We start from the raw sequence: 21673 nt of genomic DNA, 5'->3' as shown, positions 1-21673 counted from the left end.
ACTTGTGACGAATGAATCTCTTAGCATAACATCAATCTGGGTCGATTCAACACAAATGTTCTCTTAACATTGTGCCCTCAAAATTGCTGGCATAGACATGCCCATGATCAGGAAAACAGAACCATCATGCAACACTTGAGCTAGTCTTAGAGGCCAGACTAGGAATACTTCTTACCGTTTATTATTCCACACGTGCATATGAGTCTTCCTCCGAGCCTCGTGGATATTGCAGACTCGAGAATCATTGCAGTTATAGCATGGAACATAAACATAATTATGAACTCGGAGATAAATAATATCATTTATTATTGCCTCTAGGGCATATCTCCTACAGCCAAAGCCACCCCTGATAACTACAGTACTGGGTCCTTCCACTGACCCTCACGCCATAGGTGAAGCCATGGAGATGCATATATTCACCCCAAAGCATGACCACTGGTGGGCTAGGCTACTATACTTCGGCCCACATACATAGTTGTGTGCTTTTGGTTAGTCCAATTTTGAGTACTTCCTCTCTAATAAGTTGATCCAAAAAAGGTTACCTCTCAAAGAAAATTTTGAATAAACAAGTTTTAAGAACTAGTACTTCCCTGAAGAAATAAACTTGTCCTTTTCACGCGAAAACAATGATGTAACTGCTGTAAAAAAAAAGTGAAAATTGCACTTAATTCTTTAAGCAACCATTGAAAAATGACGATAGCATTCAAAAAAATCTTGCATGTCATTTAAACAATGTTAAAGCATTCGGAAAATTCTTCATAGCATTTTCGAAAAATGTTTCATGCTATTCTAAAAAATGTCCACACGTTCCTAGAATATGTTTCTCACATTTGCTAAATAGGTATTTATATAACAAAAATAAATTTTCACATAGTTTCGAAAAATTGACATTTAAAGAAATGTCCACTCATTCCAAGAATCAATATAGCGCATTTCCAGAAAACAATTATACATGTTAAAAAAGTTCATGTAGTCCCAAAAAGGTTTCATAGCATTCAAAAAATGTTCAATGCATATTTGCGAAATGTTCATCCTGTATAAAATAAATGTTACCTTGTTAAAAACGTAGAGCGTGTATCAAAAATTCGACATGTATTTAAAAAAAGGAAAATACACAATGAAAAACAAAAGACATTCAAAATAAGACAAAAAATACCATGAAAACTGATAAGAAAAACACAAGGAAAAAAACAAAAGCTTCTGCAATCAGACCGAACTATTTCACAGAAGCTTCCTAAACCCGCTCCTGGAAGCTGCAGTACTAGCCAGCCAACTAACCTTGCACCAGAGGCAAGACGCGAAAGGATATCTTCGCGGAGACTATTTACGCCCCGTTTGATAGCAGAGTATGTTTTAAGTTTTTTGAGAATACTACAGTTTTTGAGACTACCATAGTTTTATTTACAATGAGTTGTTTGGTTGCCTCTAATTATTTTTTTAATATTTACTGTAGGGTAAAGTTGCCTCTAAAAATTGTGGTTTTAATATTACAGTATTAAGCAAACTACAATTTTTTCTCTGCATAAAAAAAAGAATCTCGGACTTCTTTTTAAAAAACTGAGCAGCCGAAAAGAAGGGACTGGCGTCGTTATCTTCTTCCCTGTCGTGCACAACAGCTAGCTCGATTAAAAAAAAAAAAAAAACCTAGCTAGTTGTCACGCCGCCGCCGCCCTGTCGTCTTTGAAAAAAACCTCCCTCGACGGCCATAGGGAACCAAAGAGACAGTGATGGAGAGACCAAAGGTGAGTATTGTGTCCTTCATCCTCCCTCATTGGCTCCTCCAGCCTCTCCCGCCGACCACTGGTCCCTTACTGATCACCTTTCTCCACTCTGCATGTCGCTAGATCAATTCGGTTCTTGCTATCTGCAAAGGGCGAATCCTTGTTTCCTCCTACTTCTACTAGTTCTGATTATCCATCTGCTAATTACTCCGTCGCCGTAGCTGCCGCTAATCATCATTAGCCTAATCGATCCATATATTCTAGTACTACACCACGGTGCTACTTCCATCCACTATATTTTTCATCTAGCTATTATACGTTTACAACCGTAGCCTATCACCTACTGTTGTTCGTTCTTGCTGCCCAACTCATTGCTACCTTGACTGTGCGTGCGGTGAAGGAGACATTGTTACTGTGGAGTGAGTGCATGTACATCATACACAAACTTAATTCAGCAAAGGCATGCACGGCGAATGGCTAGCCAGGAAATTTTACAGCGTTTTGTAGCGTAGCCAAACAGGTCCTCTGTATTGTGAATACTTCAAAAAACGTTGTTATATTAAAACCATGGTATTTTGTACCTACATGCTAAATTACTGTAGTTTTTATACTCTATTTTTTGTAGTACTTTGCTATCAAACAGGGCCTTATATCGCCTTAATCCATATAAGCAGCTTCTATCGTTGTAGCTTTTTCCTCCCTCACGTCATATTGCGCCAGCCCATTCACACGCGTGCTGTGTAAAAAGAACAAAGAAATGCGCGAGAAGGAGGGATCCAACCAGGGTCTCCAAGGGGAAGTCGCGCCGCGCTAACCACGTTTCCTTCGTGGTAAGAACTAGGGGCGCGTTCTACTCATGGCTACTGCAGCCGCTTTCTTCGGGGTTTTTTTCTTTTTATTTTATGACAAGGTTTTTCTTCGTTTTTCCTTCGTTTTATTTTTTCTTCTCCATTTATGTTTGTTTTTTCTTTCTTCATTTTTTTGTCTGGTTTTCTTTTTCTTTCTCCATTTTTAGTTTGGTTTTCTTTTTTCTTCACCATTTTTCATTTTTTCCCTTATGTTTGTTTTTCTTTTCACCCTACATGTTTGCTTTTGTCAAAAAACTTAATGTTCAATAAGTGATCAACATTTTTTTATAGATGTTCAGCATTGTCCGAACGCTTATTCAATATTTTTCAAATACTTTTTCAAAGAATTTAAAATACTCATTTTAATATTTTTAATACTTATTCCATATTTTGAAATACTATCTCAACATTTTTTATACTTATTCAACATTTTTAAATACATGTTCAACATTTAAAAAATACTCATTTCAATATATTTTAATTCTTATTCAACATTTTGAAATACTTGTTCAACATTTTAGATACTCAAAAAATTTAAATACTTGTTCAACATTTTTAAAATACCAGTTTGACAATTTTTAATACTTATTCAACATTCGTCAAATACTTTTTTAACATTTTTAGTACTTATTCAATATTTCGAATACTTGTTCAACATTTTCAAATATTTATTCAACATTTTTTGAATACTAGTTCAACAATTTTTTAATAATTATTCAACATTTGTCAAATACTTGTTCAACATTTATAATACTTATTGAAAATTTTCAGATACTTGTTCAACATTTTTTTATATTTATTCAATATTTTCTTAATATGTTTTTGAATAGTTTTTTTGTGTGTATATATATGTATAATATCTAAAATATGAATAGAAGTACAAAAATAAAGCAAAAAAGCGAGAACAGAAAAAAGAAAAACAGGCATTTGCCTTCCGCATGGGTGGGCCGGCCCATCTGGGCTCGCCCCGACGCGAGACGTCCCCATGTGCTCACTGAAAATAGGGGTGCCCGGTACGGAGAGCTCCTCCCCAGCGCCTTAACCGCCAGGGAGTGTAGTTGGCGCTCACGCGCCCCTCTTTATGGGTCGGCCCAACAAACTGCTGAAAAAGCAAATTGGCAAAGGAAAAATGCCACATTTATTAGGAAGCTCTTTCCCTGGCTGAGGATTTGAACCTGGAACGTATATATGTTGCATCAGACTGCTTGGGGGTTATCAACGACATCAATCAACGAGCTGGAGGAAGAAACGGAGCAATCATAGTAGAAATAGTTGAAAGATCGAGTTTATTTCAGTCTTGTACTTTTGTTCATGAGCATAGGAACTTTAACTTTGAAGCACACAATCTCGCAAAATTCGCATGTAATTTAGCTATAGGTCGTCACTTATGGCTGGGTCTTCCACCGGACCAGCTTGTATCTTTGAACATTATCCCATAAATAGATGCGAGATTTCTCAAAAAAAAGGGAGAATCGAGACTCGAACTGCTGACTCCCAAGTAGTCATGGCCATCTTCGGCCCGGCCCTGTCGGCCGACCCAGGCCCGGCCCTAAAATCCAAGGCCTAGGCCCGATGGGCTTGCCCGTGGGCCGGGCTTGGACCTAAGTTTTGAGCCCACCAACAGGGCCTGGACGGGCTTGGGCTTGGCACATTGGCATTTTAAGGAAGAGGCCCGGCCCACGGCCCTAAGCCCTAAGGGCTTTTCAGGGCTTCTTACCACATGGGCCGGGCTTGGGCTTGAAAAGTAGGCCCGATGGTAGGGCTTGGGCCTCAGTTTTCTGCCGTGGGCTTTTTAAGGCCCGGCTCAAGCCCGGCCCGGCCCGGCCCATGGCCAGGTATGCTCCCAAGTGATTGACAGTAAGCGTTAACCACTAGGCCAACCTCCATTAGCTTACTTTTTCTAGAAACCAGAACTATTTGACCTTTCATTTAGTACAAACATTAAACATGTACTAATATTGTATACCCAGTATAAATTATTTGAGTAAAGAAAATACAAAATTGAAAAAGTATTCACGTAAACCATGAATTGAAAAGAAATGTTTACAAAAATGAAAAAGTTCATCGAATTTGAAAAAAGTTCATCAAATTTGAAAAATTTCATTGAATTCAAAAAAAGTTCATTGAATTTATATAAAAAATTCGTCGATTTTGAAAAAAGTTCAAAGAATTTGAAAAAGGTTCATCAAATTTGAAAAAGTTCATCGAATTCAAAAAAAGTTCATTGATTTTTCTAAAAAAATCGTCAAATTTGGAAAAGTTCATAAAATTCAAAAATAGTTCATCGAATTTCAAAAAAAGTTCGTTGAATTTCAAAAAAGTTCATCGAATTCAAAAAAAGATCATTGAATTTATTTAAATAGTCATCGAATTTGAAAAAAGGTCATATATTTAGAAAAAAAGGTTCACAAATTTTACGAAAACCGTGCATGGAAAAAATAGAAAAGATGAGAAAAAAGAATATGCGGAATTGAAGAACGAAATAAAGGAAGGGAAAACGAACTATTCTCACACAAGTGGGGTGAAGTCCTGTCGGTTATCACCGAGCGCTGCGAACAAAAGGGTTGCGGGTTCGAACCCCGTGGCTGCTCAAATTGTTGGAAGCACTGTATCGGGCGCAGAAAGCGCCAGATAGGATTTCGCCCCGGTTCGGGCGGAATGTAGCGCCGGTGATGTATAAATGCACCTCAAACCTGAAGACTAGGTTGCTATACTTCAGCCCACATATATACGCTTTTGGCCGGTCTAATTTCTTCCAGTACTAAGTGGTAAAAAAACTACTGTGGCTTTTGCCCCTAAATAAATCTCTTTTTTTAACGCAAATACAACCCAGTAATTGTTGTATAAAATTATCGGAGGAACAGAAGTACTACCTCTGTTCAGAAAAAAATGGAGTTATGTATTTGTCTCAAACCAAACTTGTTTAAGTTTGACCAAGCCTATATAAAATATATTGACATCTGGAACATCAAATTAGTCTAATGAAATTCTTTATGACACATGTTCCCGTACCATGTGTATTTTGCATTGTACACCGTAGCACAATTTAGGATAGAGTTGGTCGAGCTTAAACAAATTCAGTCTAAAACAAACTGGAAACTCTAATTATTTTGGAACGCAATGAGTAGGTATCTTGGCGGAGTTAACTAACCAAACTGTACTCCTACGTGTCTCTTCCCTAAGAAAAGTCTAGGGTTTCCAAGCCTCCCGCCGGCGCCGCTTTTGATCCACCTCGTCTTCGGTGGCCTTAGGGTCATGACGGCGCGGTGGATCTCGGCTTATGCCTGTGTGAGGGCTATGTTTTCGGTTGTTCCTTCACGTTTTGTTAGGGTTTATGTCCTGTTCAGGAAAACGAGACGGCGGTGGTTCCGTGAAGATGGAATAAGGTTCTCCACGCCTAGCCCCCGTCCCGATGGTGTGTCTAGTATCGTCGGTGGGCGTGTGGAGATGTGTCTCCAGCGGATCTGTCCTTGGTGGATTTGCTCGGATCTGGTCATAGTTCGTTTACGTTCATGTGTTTTCAGGTTGGATCCTTCTGATCTACGCTACTCTTCATCGACAACGGTTGTTGTTCTGCTACTCTGGTCCTATAAGGCCTTAGCACGACGACTTCCCGACTGTATACTACAACAAGTCTTTTCCGGCTCCCGCGAGGGAGGGGCAATGACGGTGGCACGCCTCCGGCTCGCTTCAGTGCCTGTAGTCGTCGCTAAGTGCTCTACGGGTCTGAAAGTAATTTTTATTATTTTTGATGTTTGTAGATGAATAAATCAGAAGTTTTCTCGCAAAACAAAAAGTATAATTGGGGAGTTGCATGTGCCAGCAACCGATCAAAATCGCTCCATCGGGCGTGCGGAAAGCCAAATTAATAACAAATTTATATTAATTAAGAAAAACTTGGTCACGTCGGCTTTACGGTACACTAGTACGCGCGGAAAGCCAAATAAATAATTCTGGTCACCTCCGTCCAACGTTATGTGCGTGCGGCTGGATTCGGCGCCGCGTCACCGTGCCGTCTCGTGGACCGCGTGGCCGGGCGGTCAGCCGTCGTACCATCAGCAGCCGTCAAACATTGCGCTCGCTCCGTGACCGTACGTATCATCTCCGCCTGCCCTGGACGGCAGGATCCGTACGCCCGTCGCCGTCCGACTTTTCTTCTCCCGCCCGATCGGAGATCGGACCGACCAATGAGCACCTCGGCCTCAACATGTGCGCACTCAAATCTCACTTCATAACATTATTTCTCCCGATAAGGCTAAAGATCCATATATTGAAAACGTTGATCAACCCTTACAAGGCTCGTCAATACAAAAAATTTAAACTACGGCACGGAAATCCACATGCGACGTCGTCTTCCTCGTGCACTCATCCACGGCGCGTCGGGAGCGAAGCTTGATGCCGCTTCCATACCTTCGTAGCACCACTAAAGGCGGTGAAAGGTCGCTGACAGACTAGCCGAAAAGCCGCCTTTGATGATTCACCCGTATAACATCAAGACACAGACACGATGTTCGCACAAGAACATGTCACCGTGTACCTCCAACGTCGAGGGTGGTGCACCGCAGCTCATGTCGAAGGAGACCCGTCCGGAAGCGCGGTACGCAAGCAATCCGGCGGGTGCTTTTTAGGACCCGAAACCCCACGCGCCCGGGAGGGACCCCGTCTGGACGCGCGGCGGCTATGGGCTGCCCTAGGTCGGTTCGCCCGCCCCTAGAGCCTCGAGGATCGCTGCCCTTCAACACAAAGAACGAGAGAGAGAAAGAACCAGGGAGAGATGTAAAACTAGGGTAAAAAGTAGATGGGTTTTGTGATTGTGTGTTGTTGTTCAATCGGCCGTCACCCCTTAGGTATATAAGAGGCGGCTGGACTTTCCGTGCAAGGAAAAGGTTTGGATTCACGCCCAAAACTCTAGTCAAATTCGGATTGGTTTTGTCCGAACTTTCCAAAACTGTTCGGTTTAAACTGGCTGCACCTTGCGGGTCTTTTTGTGGCAGTAAACGACCTCGGATGAAAATGTGCCCAAAAGCATATTTACTCGTTTCGACGAGACAAACAACTTTCTTGTTTAACGTTTTTCAATTTGAGACCATCTTCAGGGCCAAATTGCTCGCGCAAAACAGCTAGTTATTCACGCAACTCATCAGACATACCCACATATGTGTCTGGTTCCGGGGGTCATGTTTTGCTCACTTGAGGGCCGCGTTGTGCGGGCTCTAAATTTTGCATACGACCTCAGATTGGGACGATCTTTATATCAAAATCGATCGTTTCGATGAGAGGAAGACAATTCGTGTAGATAAGTTTTCCATCTGAGTCCTTCTTGGGGGCGTAATCAGCCGAAAAGTGTTCTGGATACGAAATCTCAGTACTTCAAACACAATTTCGGCCTTAGAGATGAAATTGGATGGCTATGACCTAAATATCAAAGTTTCTCATTTCGATGGTACGAAAATTTCTCACTTTGAGCACTTTTCCATTTGAGGCCTTTTTAATTATGTTTTTGACAATGCCAAAATCTGGTGTCAACATATGCCCCCCTGTTTTTCGGCAAAACTTGCGTGCCGAAAAATAATTTACAATGTATTCGTTCTAAGGACGATGTCAACACTTCATCGGCCATTTATTCTTCTTAGGGTGATAATCATGTATCGGCCATGTTTATGCTAAGGGCGATAGTTATATATCGGCCGTTGATTTTAACTTCTTGTTCACATCATACCTTGTAACCAATTACCACCAATCGGCTTTAAAGAGATGGAAATGAACCCGTTCCTTGTAGCACTAAGGAAATCAAACTTCGAGAGGTCACGTCCTGTTAAGCAAGTAACATCGGGATGACTCCAATCCACCGATGCATCGGCCAAAGCAACACAAGCCGAATTATCCGCGTGAATGACTTCTACCTCATCATCGACCCATTGTATTAAGAATTGATGCATGATAGATGGCACACATTGGTTAGCATGAACCCAATCGCGGCCTAATATAACACCATAGTTACCTTGCACCTCGGAGATGAAGAATGTGGTGGCTGATAACCCACAAGTATAGGGGATCGCAACAGTTTTCGAGGGTAGAGTATTCAACCCAAATTTATTGATTCGACACAAGGGGAGCCAAAGAATATTCTCAAGTATTAGCAGTTGAGTTGTCAATTCAACCACACCTGGATAACTTAATATCTGCAGCAAAGTATTTAGTAGCAAAGTAATATGGAAGTAGCGGTAACGGTGGCAAAGGTAACAGTAGCGGCTTTGTAGTAATTGTAACAGTGGCAACGGAAAAGTAACTAAGCAAAGGACAATATGTTAAAAGCTCGTAGGCATTGGATCGGTGATGGATAATTATGGCAGATGCGGTTCATCATGTAACAGTTATAACATAGGGTGACACAGAACTAGCTCCAATTCATCAATGTAATGTAGGCATGTATTCCGAATATAGTCATACGTGCTTATGGAAAAGAACTTGCATGACATCTTTTGTCCTACCCTCCCGTGGCGGCGGGGTCCTATTGGAAACGAAGGGATATTAAGGCCTCCTTTTAATAGAGTACCGGAACAAAGCATTAGCACTTAGTGAATACATGAACTCCTCAAACTACGGGAGTGGTCCCGATTATTGTCACTTCGGGGTTGCCGGATCATAACACATAGTAGGTGACTATTGACTTGCAAGATAGGATCAAGAACTCACATATATTCATGAAAACATAATAGGTTCAGATCTGAAATCAAGGCACTCGGGCCCTAGTGACAAGCATTAAGCATAGCAAAGTCATAGCAACATCAATCTCAGAACATAGTGGATACTAGGGATCAAACCCTAACAAAACTAACTTGATTACATGGTAAATCTCATCCAACCCATCACCGTCCAGCAAGTCTACGATGGAATTACTCACGCACGGCAGTGAGCATCATGAAATTGGTGATGGAGGATGGTTGATGATGACGACAGCGACGGATTCCCCTCTCCGGAGCCCCGAACGGACTCCAGATCAGCCCTCCCGAGAGAGATTAGGGCTTGGCGGCGGCTCCGTATCGTAAAACGTGATGAATCCTTCTCTCTGATTTTTTTCTCCCCGAACGTGAATATATAGAGTCGGAGTTGAGGTCGGTGGAGCTCCAGGGGGCCCACGATGCAGGGAGGCGCGTCCCAGGGGGTGGGCGCGCCCCCACCCTCGTGGACAGGGTGTGGGCCCCCTGATCTTGATTCTTTCGCCAGTATTTTTATATTTTCCAAAAATAATCTCCGTTGATTTTCAGGTCATTCCGAGAACTTCTGTTTCTGCACAAAGATAACACCATGGCAATTCTGCTGAAAACAGCGTCAGTCCGGGTTAGTTCCATTCAAATCATGCAATTTAGAGTCCAAAACAAGGGCAAAAGTGTTTGGAAAAGTAGATACGTTGGAGACGTATCAACTCCCCCAAGCTTAAACTTTTGCTTGTCCTCAAGCAATTCAGTTGACAAACTGAAAGTGATAAAGAAAAACTTTTACAAACTCTGTTTGCTCTTGTTGTTGTAAATATGTAAAGCCAGCATTCAAGTTTTCAGCGAAGATCATGGCTAACCATATTCACAATAACACTTAGGTCTCATGTTTACTCATATCAATGGCATAATCAACTAGCGAGCAATAATAATAAATCTCGGATGACAACACTTTCTCAAAACAATCATAATATGATATAACAAGATGGTATCTCGCTAGCCCTTTCTGAGACCGCAAAACATAAATGCAGAGCACTTCTTAAGATCAAGGACTGACTAGACATTGTAATTCATGGTAAAAGAGATCCAGTCATACCCAGTATGAATTAATTGTAATGGATGCAAATGACAGCAGTGCTCTCTAACTGGTGCTTTTTAATAAGAGGGTGATGACTCAACATAAAAGTAAATAGATAGGTGATAACCCACAAGTGTAGGGGGTCGCAACAGCTTTCGAGGGTAGAGTATTCAACCCAAATTTATTGATTCGACACAAGGGGAGCCAAAGAATATTCTCAAGTATTAGCAGCTGAGTTGTCAATTCAACCACACCTGGAAACTTAATATCTGCAGCAAAGTGTTTAGTAGCAAAGTAATATGATAGTAGTGGTAACGGTACCAAAAGTAACAGTGGCAAAAGTAATATTTTTGGGGTTTTGTAGTGATTGTAACAGTAGCAACGGAAAAGTAAATGAGCGAAGAACAATATGTGAAAAGCTTGTAGGCATTGGATCGGTGATGGAGAATTATGCCGGATGCGGTTCATCATGTAACAGTCATAACATAGGGTGACACAGAACTAGCTCCAATTCATCAATGTAATGTAGGCATGTATTCCGAACATAGTCATACGTGCTTATGGAAAAGAACTTGCATGACATCTTTTGTCCTACCCTCCCGTGGCAGCGGGGTCCTATTGGAAACTAAGGGATATTAAGGCCTCCTTTTAATAGAGTACCGGAACATAGCATTAACACATAGTGAATACATGAACTCCTCAAACTATGGTCATCACCGGGAGTGGTCCCGATTATTGTCACTTCGGGGTTGCCGGATCATAACACATAGTACGTGACTATAGACTTGCAAGATAGGATCAAGAACTCACATATATTCATGAAAACATAATAGGTTCAGATCTGAAATCATGGCACTCGGGCCCTAGTGACAAGCATTAAGCATAGCAAAGTCATAGCAACATCAATCTCAGAACATAGTGGATACTAGGGATCAAACCCTAACAAAACTAACTCGAATACATGATAGATCTCATCCAACCCATCACCGTCCAGCAAGCCTACGATGGAATTACTCACGCACGGCGGTGAGCATCATGAAATTGGTGATGGAGGATGGTTGATGATGACGATGGCGACGAATCCCCCTCTCCGAAGCTCCAAACGGACTCCAGATCAGCCCTCCCGAGAGAGTTTAGGGCTTGGCGGCGGCTCCGTATCGTAAAACGCGATGAATCCTTCTCTCTGATTTTTTTCTCCCCGAACACGAATATATGGAGTTGGAGTTGAGGTCGGTGGAGCGTCAGGGGGCCCACAAGGCAGGGGGTTGGCGCGCCCCCACCCTCGTGGACAGGGTGTGGGCCCCCTGACGTGGATTCTTCTTCCAATATTTTTTATATTTTCCAAAATTACGTTCCGTGGAGTTTCAGGTCATTCCGAGAATGTTTGTTTCTGCACATAAATAACACCCATGGAAAGTCTGCTGAAAACAGCGTCAGTCCGGGTTAGTTCCATTCAAATCATGCAAGTTAGAGTCCAAAACAAGGGCAAAAGTGTTTGGAAAAGTAGATACGACGGAGACGTATCAACTCCCCCAAGATTAAACCTTTGCTTGTCCTCAAGCAATTCAGTTGATAAACTGAAAGTGATAAAGAAAAACTTTTACAAACTCGGTTTGCTCTTGTTGTTGTAAATATGTAAAGCCAGCATTCAAGTTTTCAGCAAAGATTATGATTAACCATATTCACAATAACACTTAGGTCTCATGTTTACTCATATCAATGGCATAATCAACTAGCGAGCGATAATAATAAATCTCGGATGACAACACTTTCTCAAAAAAATCATAATATGATATAACAAGATGGTATCTCGCTAGCCCTTTCTGAGACCGCAAAACATAAATGCAGAGCACCTTTAAAGATCAAGGACTGACTAGACATTGTAATTCATGGTAAAAGAGATCCAGTCATAGTCATACCCAATATGAATTAATTGTAATGGATGCAAATGACAGCAGTGCTCTCTAACTGGTGCTTTTTAATAAGAGGGTGATGACTCAACATAAAAGTAAATAGATAGGCCCTTCGCAGAGGGAAGCAGGGATTTGTAGAGGTGCGAGAGCTCGATTTTGAAATAGAGATAAATAATATTTTGAGTGGCATACTTTCATTGTCAACATAACAACCAAGAGATGGCGATATCTTCCATGCTACACACATTATAGGCGGTTCCCAAACAGAATGGTAAAGTTTATACCCCCTCTCCACCAACAAGCATCAATCCATGGCTTGCTCGAAACAACGAGTGTCTCCAACTAACAACAGTCAGGGGGAGTTTTGTTTGCAATTATTTTGATTTAGTTTGCTTAAAGCATGGGACTGGGCATCCCGGTGACCAGCCATGTTCTCGTGAATGAGGAGCGGAGTCCACTCCTCTTGAGAATAACCCACCTAGCTGTTGGGGAACGTAGTAATTTCAAAAAAAAATCCTATGCACACGCAAGATCATGGTGATGCATAGCAACGAGAGGGGAGAGTGTTGTCCACGTACTCTCGTAGACCGAAAGCGGAAGCGTTAACACAACGCGGTTGATGTAGTCGTACGTCTTCACGATCCGACCGATCAAGTACCGAACGTACGGCACCTCCGAGTTCAGCACACGTTCAGCTCGATGACGTCCCTCGAACTCCGATCCAGCCGAGTGTTGAGGGAGAGTTTCGTCAGCACGACGGCGTGGTGACGATGATGATGTTCTACCAACGGAGGGCTTCGCCTAAGCACCGCTACGATATTATCGAGGTGTAATATGGTGGAGGGGGGCACCGCACACGGCTAAGAGATCAATAGATCAATTGTTGTGTCCATGGGGTGCCCCCCTGCCCCCGTATATAAAGGAGCAAGGGGGAGGCCGCCGGCCAAGGAGGAGGGCGCGCCAAAGGGGGGAGTCCTACTCCCACCGGGAGTAGGACTCCTCCTTTCCTTGTTGGAATAGGAGAAGGGAAGGGAGAAGGAGAAAGAAGGAAGGGGGCACCCCCCTCCCTAGTCCAATTCGGACTAGTCCATGGGGAGGGGTGCGGCCACCCTTTGGGGCCTTTCTCTCCTTTCCCGTATGGCCCATTAAGGCCCAATACGAATTCCCGTAATTCTCCGGTACTCCGAAAAATACCCGAATCACTCGGAACCTTTCCGAAGTCCGAATATAGTCGTCCAATATATCGATCTTTACGTCTCGGCCATTTCGAGACTCCTCGTCATGTCCCCGATCTCATCCGGGACTCCGAACTCCTTCGGTACATCAAAACACATAAACTCATAATATAACTGTCATTGTAATGTTAAGCGTGCGGACCCTACGGGTTCGAGAACTATGTAGACATGACCGAGACACCTCTCCGGTCAATAACCAATAGCGGAACCTGGATGCTCATATTGGCTCCCACATATTCTACGAAAATCTTTATCGGTCAGACCGTATAACAACATACGTTGTTCCCTTTGTCATCGGTATGTTACTTGCCCGAGATTCGATCGTCGGTATCTCAATACCTAGTTCAATCTCGTTACCGACAAGTCTCTTTACTCGTTCTGTAATACATCATCCCGCAACTAACTCATTAGTTGCAATGCTTGCAAGGCTTATAGTGATGTGCATTACCGAGCGGGCCCAGAGATACCTCTCCGACAATCGGAGTGACAAATCCTAATCTCGAAATACGCCAACCCAACAAGTACCTTTGGAGACACCTGTAGAGAACCTTTATAATCACCCAGTTACGTTGTGATGTTTGGTAGCACACAAAGTGTTCCTCCGGTAAACGGGAGTTGCATAATCTCATAGTCATAGGAACATGTATAAGTCATGAAGAAAGCAATAGCAACATACTAAACGATCGAGTGCTAAGCTAACGGAATGGGTCAAGTCAATCACATCATTCTCCTAATGATGTGATCCCTTTAATCAAATGACAACTCATGTCTATGGCTAGGAAACATAACCATCTTTGATCAACGAGCTAGTCAAGTAGAGGCATACTAGTGACACTCTGTTTGTCTATGTATTCACACATGTATCAAGTTTCCGGTTAATACAATTCTAGCATGAATAATAAACATTTATCATGATATAAGGAAATAAATAATAACTTTATTATTGCCTCTAGGGCATATTTCCTTCACTAGCATGGAAGATACAGACAGCCCTAGTTGATACATGAGCTATTCGAGCATACAAAACAGAATTTCATTTGAAGGTTTAGAGTTTGGCACATACAAATTTACTTGGAACGGCAGGTAAATACCGCAATATAGGAAGGTATGGTGGACTCATATGGCATAACTTTGGGGTTTAAGGGATTGGATGCACAAGCAGTATTCCCGCTTAGTACAAGTGAAGGCTAGCAAAAGACTGGGAAGCGACCAGCTAGAGAGCGACAACAGTCATGAACATGTATTAAAATTAACAAACATTGAGTGCAAGCATGAGTAGGATATAATCCACCATGAACATAAATATCGTGAAGGCTATGTTGATTTGTTTCAACTACATGCGTGAACATGTGCCAAGTCAAGTCACTTAAATCATTCAAAGGAGGATACCACCCCACTATACCACATCACAACCATTTTAATAGCATGTTGGCACGCAAGGTAAACCATTATAACTCATAGCTAATTAAGCATGGCATAAGTAACTATAATCTCTAATTGTCATTGCAAACATGTTCATTCATAATAGGCTGAATCAGGAACGATGAACTAATCATATTTACAAAAACAAGAGAGGTCGAGTTCATACCAGCTTCTCCCTTCTCAATCAATTCATCATATATCGTCATTATTGCCTTTCACTCGCACGACCGAACGGTGTGTAAAATAATAATAGTGCACGTGCATTGGACTAAGCTGGAATCTGCAAGCATTCAATAAACATGAGAAGACAAGGCAATATGGGCTCTTGGTTAAATTAACAATAATGCATATAAGAGCCACTTTAAAAATTTAATCATGGTCTTCTCCTAGCAACCCCCAAAGAAAAGAAAAGAAATAAAACTATTTACACGGGAAAGCTCCCAACAAGCAAAAGAAGAGCGGGAAATCTTTTTGGGTTTTCTTTTAGTTATTACTATAGCAAGAAAACTAAACTAACTAAAAGCTACTACTGATTTTTTTTGTTTTTCTTATGGTTTTTCTAACACACAAGAAGAAAGCGTAAAAAGAAAATAAACTAGCATGGATAGTACAATGAAAGAGTATGAGCACCGACAACTAAAATGAGTGTGTGAACATGAATGTAATGTCGGTGAGAAATGCGTACTCCCCCAAGCTTAGGCTTTTGGCCTAAGTTGGTTTATTGCCACGGATGGCCTGGCGGATATCCATAGTTGTAGTTGGGGTCGTACTGAGATGAAGAAGACTCTGATTGCCACTGGTTGGCAATCATCTCCGGATCCCACTGGTAATTAGACTGTCGTGGAGGTTCAAATTGTGGTCCCGGCTCCGTGGCTGATGTAGGATTCCGGTAGGCGTGAATGGCCGCCAGCGGAACGAGATATAGACTGTTCGCGTTGGTCGCGGAGGAAGTCGGTGAGGCCTCCGCGGTGCGAGGCAGATTATATTTGGGCTTATGTGCTTCTTCACTTTGTTTTTCCTTCGAGCTTCGGCTCGATGAGCCCCTCAAAAATCTCTTCATGATTTTCTGAAAAATTCTGAAATTTTTAGTAACTTCAAATAAAAGTGAACCAAGCTCAACAAAATTGATAGCAACTACTCCTACAAGTGCCTAGAGACTATATCAAGCATTAGAACTACTTGGAACCATATAAATTTGACATGCAATCTCAAGAACCTGGTCACCTAAGCAGCAAAAATATGCAATGAATAAAGCACTAGAACAAAAACTAATTGGACCATTGGAGGAGTCACATACCAAGGAACAATCCCCCAAAGCAGTTTTGTGAGAGGTGCTTTGAGCAAGGAGATCGAAAATCGCAGCAAAATGAGCTAGAACTCGTGCTTGAGCTGGATGGTGATTTTTTTGGGAGGAAGAAGAAGTGTATGGGTGCAGGAATAAGTGGAGGAGGGCCACCATGGGCCCACGAGGCAGGGGGCGCGCCCAGGGGGTGGGCGCGCCCTGGACCCTCGTGGCCAGGTGCTTGCTCCCCCTGATGTGTTCTCAGTGCCAAATATTCTCAAATATTCTAGAAAAAATCATATTTCATTTTCGGGGCATTTGGAGAACTTTTATTTTCGGGGTATTTTTATATTGCACGGATAAATCAAAAAACAGACAGAAAATACTATTTTTACCTTATTTCAACTAAATAACAGAAAGTAAAAGGAGGGTACAGAAGGTTGTGCTTTCTAACTTCATCCATCTCATGCTCATCAAAAGGAATCCACTAACAAAGTTGATCAGGTCTTGTTAACAAACTCATTCCGAATCACATGAAACCGGAGAAATTTCGAATAGCACTAGGTTACCTCAACGGGGATATGCACGTCCCCAACAATAAGAATATCATATTTCTTTTTGACAGTAGGAAGAGGAAATTCAAAACCTCCAATAGGAATAGTTGGAATTTTTCCAATAGAATTGATACTGTGGACTTGAGGTTGTTTCCTCAAAAAGTGTACCGTATGCTCACTACCATTAACATGAAAAGTGACATTGCCTTTGTTGCAATCAATAACAGCACCTGCAGTATTCAAAAAGGGTCTTCCAAGAATAATAGACATACTATCGTCCTCGGGAATATCAAGAATAACAGTCCGTTAAAATAGTAACGTTTGCAACCACAACAGACACATCCTCACAAATACCGACAGGTATAGCAGTTGATTTATCAGCCATTTGCAAAGATATTTCAGTAGGTGTCAACTTATTCAATTCAAGTCTACGGTATAAAGAGAGAGGCATAACACTAACACCGGCTCCAAGATCACATAAAGCAGTTTTAACATAGTTTCTTTTAATGGAGCATGGTATAGTTGGTACTCCTGGATCTCCTAGTTTCTTAGGTATTCCACCCTTAAATGTATAATTAGCAAGCATGGTGGAAATTTCAGCTTCCGGTATCTTTCTTTTATTAGTGATAATATCCTTCATATATTTAGCATAAGGATTCGTTTTAAGCATATCAGTCAAACACATACGCAAAAAGATAGGTCTAATCATTTCAGCAAGGCGCTCAAAATCCTCATCATCCTTTTTCTTGGATGGTTTAGGAGGAAAGGGCATGGGTCTCTGAACCCACGGTTCTCTTTCTTTACCGTGTTTCCTAGCAACAAAATCTCTCTTATCATAACATTGATTCTTTGATTGTGGGTTATCAAGATCAACAGCAGGTTCAATTTCTACATCATTATCATTGCTAGGTTGAGCATCAACATGAACATCATCGTTAACATTATCACTAGGTTCATGTTCATTACCAAATTGTGTTTCAGCATCAGAGATAGAAATATCATTGGGATTCTCAGGTTTGTCTATAACAGGTTCACTAGAAGCATGCAAAGTCCTATCATTTTTCTTTTTCTTTTTCTTAGAAGGACTAGGTGCATCTATATTATTTCTCTGAGAATCTTGCTCAATTCTCTTAGGATGGCCTTCAGGATACAAAGGTTCCTGAGTCATTCTACCAGTTCTAGTAGCCACTCTAACAGCATAATCATTATTCTTACTATTTAATTCATTGAGCAAATCATTTTGAGCTTTAAGTACTTGTTCTACTTGAGTGGTAACCATAGAAGCATGTTTACTAATGAGTTTAAGTTCACCTTCAACTCTAGACATGTAATCACTCAAGTGTTCAATCATATAAGCATTTTGTTTTAATTGTCTACCAAAATAAGCATTGAAGTTTTCTTGTTTAACAATAAAATTATCAAACTCATCTAAGCATTGGCTAGCAAACTTAGTAGGAGGGATTTCAGCTTTATCATATCTATAGAGAGAATTCACCTTTACTACCTGTGTCGGGTTATCAAGACCATGAGTTTCTTCAATAGGTAATGGATTAAGATCATATTTTTCTTCAACAGGCGGTAAATTAAGACCATGTATTTCTTCAATAGGCGGTAAATTCTTAACATCTTCAGCTTTAATACCTTTTTCTTTCATAGATTTCTTTGCCTCTTGCATATCTTCAGGACTGAGAAATAGAACACCCCTCTTCTTCGGAGTTGGTTTAGGAATAGGATCAGGAGTTGACTCGGGAAGTGTCCAATTATTTTAGTCAACATATTATTCAATAGAATTTCAGCTTCATCCGGTGTTCTTTCCCTGAAAACACAACCAGCACAACTATCCAAGTAGTCCTTGGAAGCATCGGTTAGTCCATTATAAAAGATATCAAGTATTTCATTTTTCTTGAGAGGATGATCAGGCAAAGCATTAAGTAATCCGAGAAGCCTCCCCCAAGCTTGTGGGAGACTCTCTTCTTCATTTTGCACAAAATTATATATATCCCTTAAAGCATCTTGTTTCTTATGAGCAGGGAAGTATTTAGCAGAGAAGTAATAAATCATATCCTGGGGACTACGCACACAACCAGGAGCAAGAGAATTAAACCATATCTTAGCATCACTCTTTAATGAGAACGGAAATATTTTAAGGATATAAAAGTGGCGAGTTCTCTCATCATTAGTGAATAGGGTGGCTATATCATTTAATTTAGTAAGATGTGCCACAACAGTTTCAGATTCATAGCCATAGAAGGGATCGGATTCAACCAAAGTAATTATCTCAGGATCAACAGAGAATTCATAATCCTTATCAGTAACGCAGATAGGTGAAGTAGCAAAAGCAGGGTCGGATTTCATTCTAGCATTAAGAGATTGCTCCTTCCATTTAGCTAATAATTTCTTAAGATCATCTCTATCATTGCAAGCAAGGATAGCTCTAGCAGCTTCTTTCTCCAAAACATGACCCTCAGGAACAACAGGTGATTCATATTTATTAGGGGTAGAGCCTTCATCATTACTTTCATCAATATTATCAGTTTCAATAATTTCATTCTCTCTAGCCCTAGAAAGTTGTTCATCAAGGAATTCACCAAGTGGCACGGTAGTATCAAGCATAGAAGTAGTTTCATCATAAGTATCATGCATAGCAGAAGTGGCATCATCAATAACATGCGACATATCGGAATTAATAGCGGTAGCAGGTTTAGGTGTCGCAAGCTTACTCAAAACAGAAGGAGAATCAAGTGCAGAGCTAGATGGCAGTTCCTTACCTCCCCTCGTAGTTGAGGGATAAATCTTAGTTTTCTCGTCTTTCAAGTCCTCATAGTGACCAGCAGATATAAATCCCAAGTGACTCAAAGAATAGAGCTTGCTCCCCGGCAACGGCGCCAGAAATTAGCGTCGATAACCCACAAGTGTAGGGGATCGCAACAGCTTTCGAGGGTAGAGTATTCAACACAAATTTACTGATTCGACACAAGGGGAGGCAAAGAATATTCTCAAGTATTAGCAGCTGAGTTGTCAATTCAACCACACCTGGAAACTTAATATCTGCAGCAAAGTGTTTAGTAGCAAAAGTAAAGTGGCAAAAGTAATATTTTTGGGGTTTTGTAGTGATTGTAACAGTAGCAACGGAAAAGTAAATGAGCGAAGAACAATATGTGAAAAGCTCGTAGGCATTGGATCGGTGATGGAGAATTATGCCGGATGCGGTTCATCATGTAACAGTCATAACATAGAGTGACACAGAACTAGCTCCAATTCATCAATGTAATGTAGGCATGTATTCCGAACATAGTCATACGTGCTTATGGAAAAGAACTTGCATGACATCTTTTGTCCTACCCTCCCGTGGCAGCGGGGTCCTATTGGAAACTAAGGGATATTAAGGCCTCCTTTTAATAGAGTACCGGAACAAAGCATTAACACATAGTGAATACATGAACTCCTCAAACTACGGTCATCACCGGGAGTGGTCCCGATTATTGTCACTTCGGGGTTGCCGGATCATAACACATAGTACGTGACTATAGACTTGCAAGATAGGATCAAGAACTCACATATATTCATGAAAACATAATAGGTTCAGATCTGAAATCATGGCACTCGGGCCCTAGTGACAAGCATTAAGCATAGCAAAGTCATAGCAACATCAATCTCAGAACATAGTGGATACTAGGGATCAAACCCTAACAAAACTAACTCGATTACATGATAGATCTCATCCAACCCATCACCGTCCAGCAAGCCTATGATGGAATTACTCACGCACGGCGGTGAGCATCATGAAATTGGTGATGGAGGATGGTTGATGATGACGATGGCGACGAATCCCCCTCTCCGGAGCCCCGAACGGACTCCAGATCAGCCCTCCCGAGAGAGTTTAGGGCTTGGCGGTGGCTCCGTATCGTAAAATGCGATGAATCCTTCTCTCTGATTTTTTTCTCCCCGAACACGAATATATGGAGTTGGAGTTGAGGTCGGTGGAGCGTCAGGGGGCCCACTGTTGAGGAACGTAGCAGAAATTCAAATTTTTCTACGCATCACCAAGATCAATCTATGGAGTTTACTAGCAACGAGAAGGAAGGAGTGCATCTACATACCCTTGTAGATCGCGAGCGGAAGCGTTCAAGAGAACGGGGTTGATGGAGTCGTACTCGTCGTGATCCAAATCACCGATGATCCTAGCGCCGAACGGACGGCACCTCCGCGTTCAACACACGTATGGAGCAGCGACGTATCCTCCTTCTTGATCCAGCAAGGGGGGAGGAGAGGTTGATGGAGATCCAGCAGCACGACGGCGTGGTGGTGGAAGTAGCGGGATTCCAACAGGGCTTCGCCAAGCACTGCGGGAGGAGGGAGCTGTGTCACGGGAGGGAGAGGGAGGCGCCAGGGCTTGTGTATTGCTGCCCTCCCTTCCCCCCACTATATATAGGGCCAAGGGAGAGGGGGCGCAGCCTTGGCCCTTCCTCCAAGGAAGGGTGCGGCCAGGGAGGAGTCCATCCTCCCCAAGGCACCTCGGAGGTGCCTTCCCCCTTTAAGACTCTCCCTTTATCTTATCTCTTGGCGCATGGGCCTCTTGGGGCTGGTTCCCTTGGCCCATATAGGCCAAGGCGCACACCCCACAGCCCATGTGGCCCCCCGGGGCATGTGGACCCCTTGGTGGACCCCCGGACCCCTTTCGGCACTCCCGGTACAATACCGATAATGCGCGAAACTTTTCCGGCGACCAAAACAAGACTTCCCATATATAAATCTTTACCTCCGTACCATTCCGGAACTCCTCGTGACGTCCAGGATCTCATCCGGGACTCCGAACAACTTTCGGGTTACCGCATACTAATATCTCTATAACCCTAGCGTCATCGAACCTTAAGTGTGTAGATCCTACGGGTTCGGGAACCATG

The 21673-nt window shown here is 42.1% G+C and overlaps 1 protein-coding gene across 3 annotated transcripts in view; it reads left to right on the top strand.

Annotated features, from left to right (window-relative positions):
* Positions 1-1617: 1617 nt before the first annotated feature.
* LOC109733827 (uncharacterized) overlaps positions 1618-21673 on the top strand; it is a 60378-nt gene continuing 40322 nt past the window's right edge. Inside the window, exon 1 of one of the 3 annotated variants that reach the window (XM_073507672.1) lies at positions 1618-1654. The gene's annotated coding sequence lies outside the window, so the exon portion shown is untranslated. Of the gene's footprint in view, positions 1674-21673 lie in introns of all 3 variants that reach the window. The other 2 variants (XM_073507673.1, XM_073507671.1) reach the window with 2 other exon arrangements.

The sequence above is a fragment of the Aegilops tauschii genome, chromosome 2 (genome assembly GCF_002575655.3).
Source record: "Aegilops tauschii subsp. strangulata cultivar AL8/78 chromosome 2, Aet v6.0, whole genome shotgun sequence".
NCBI lineage: Eukaryota > Viridiplantae > Streptophyta > Magnoliopsida > Poales > Poaceae > Aegilops > Aegilops tauschii.
The sequence above is the reverse complement of the archived record's forward strand: the minus strand, read 5'-3'. Positions and strand labels throughout refer to the sequence as shown.